The 1,583-nt window shown below is 39.3% G+C and overlaps 1 long non-coding RNA gene across 1 annotated transcript; it reads right to left on the reverse strand.

Annotated features, from left to right (window-relative positions):
- Positions 1-303: 303 nt before the first annotated feature.
- Positions 304-1,261, reverse strand: LOC309797369. The gene is made up of 4 exons (XR_014292617.1): positions 1,133-1,261; positions 968-1,012; positions 566-813; positions 304-427 (listed from the first exon to the last, which is right to left on the reverse strand). It is a non-coding gene; the product is annotated as an uncharacterized lncRNA (long non-coding RNA).
- Positions 1,262-1,583: the final 322 nt, after the last annotated feature.

Genomic DNA, 1,583 nt, shown 5'->3' on the forward strand with positions numbered 1-1,583 from the left:
ACAGCTGTCCACAAATAATCAGTATAGGTGGCCCTACTGGAGAGGGCTCTAGTTGACATGTGCAAAAAGAAAAGGAAAGTTGGTAAAAGCTGGTAATATGCCAGAACTTGAAAAGCGAACAATTCAAAGTTCAAGACCATCCGAGGGCTGTGAAAACATTTATTTCACAACGCACAATTTTTTTAACGCACCAGCCTACTCTGTCAAATGTGCAACCTATACCAGAAATGTTCACGGTTTTATTCCTACGTACAATCAAGAACTCCTTGACAGCACATTGCATTTTCATAAACAAACAACAACACAAAGAAAAATCAACGGAAAAATAATACGTGTGTCGTGAATTCGTTGACTAAAATCATGAGTGCGTTTGTAGAAGAAGTGGACTAATCGTTCGCTGATCATTCCAACACTGAACCACCTATACCTATAAAAACCAATAGTTGAGGAATAAAACTCACACGAATTTATAAAGGAGATTCATTGCGAAATAAACTAAAAAAAACCTAAAATCAATCACATAAATATCGAATTGGGTGGTAACCTGAGAACGTAACCCGCTTACTCATCTGTGTCCCAGCTCAGCTTCCGAAGACGTCGCACGAGTGCAGTCTTTGTTATGCGTGGTTTCTTCAATACGGCTGAAGTGCTAGCCCATGTTTCACCTGCACAGCATAGAGGTGGAAGAACTCTTGTTGTGTTAAATAAGTGAGAACATAGATCGGCATCATAATTTTGATCAATTTGCTCTTTCAGAGGCCATACCGCGCCCATGATTATCGCTGTCTTCTATTTTCTTTGTCACCCAATAATCTACAATAATGCTTTACGAACATAGTAAACCAGAATTTATTCAAAATAAAGGAAAAACAGTATCAGAAAGATAAATTTAGAGAAAACATCATCGTGTGGACCTGCACAGCACCATTCTTCTAAAAAACTATAAAAACCAAACTATAAACGCAACCTCTTTTGTTTTTGTTTCCTTCTCGATTTCGCAAAACGTTCCTGCCTGAAATCCGGTTCAATTTTCAGGCTGCGTAAAACTCTTCAGTGACGGCGAAGTTGCTAACGTTTTTACCAGCATTGAATGTAATAAAAGTTAACGTATGTATACATGAAAAACGGTTACCATAAGGTATTTCAAATGCGATAGTGCTTAGTTACAAAAAGACGAATATAAGAAGCTTTGCAGAATACTTCTTAATTTTTCTTCTTTGAACAAACACGAGGTTTGTAAGCAATTTTATTATTGGGCTGACGTTTCGGCCGTATCGCCTTCTTCAGAGCCTGGAAAGGTCGATTGACAACGATCTACCAAGCCAAACACGCCAACAACTTAAACAGAGAAACTCAAAAACCAAGTTCCAACCACATAAACAACGTCAAATACTCACCACTTCTCTGCCTCCGACCAACCGTTTGGTTGTGTCTGCGGAAGAGGAGTGAGGTATACTTCCTTCCGGAGTGCCCCTTTATCAGACTAGAAGATCAGTCTTATATACTGTGCGAGATCACGTGTGATTAGGAGGCACTCTTCCTTGCGGTTCATGTTTGGGTTCTTGAAATTAGTCCAAAACGCC

The sequence above is a fragment of the Mesoplodon mirus genome, assembly GCF_964341445.2.
Source record: "Mesoplodon mirus genome assembly, contig: HAP1_SCAFFOLD_374, whole genome shotgun sequence".
Lineage (NCBI taxonomy): Eukaryota > Metazoa > Chordata > Mammalia > Artiodactyla > Ziphiidae > Mesoplodon > Mesoplodon mirus.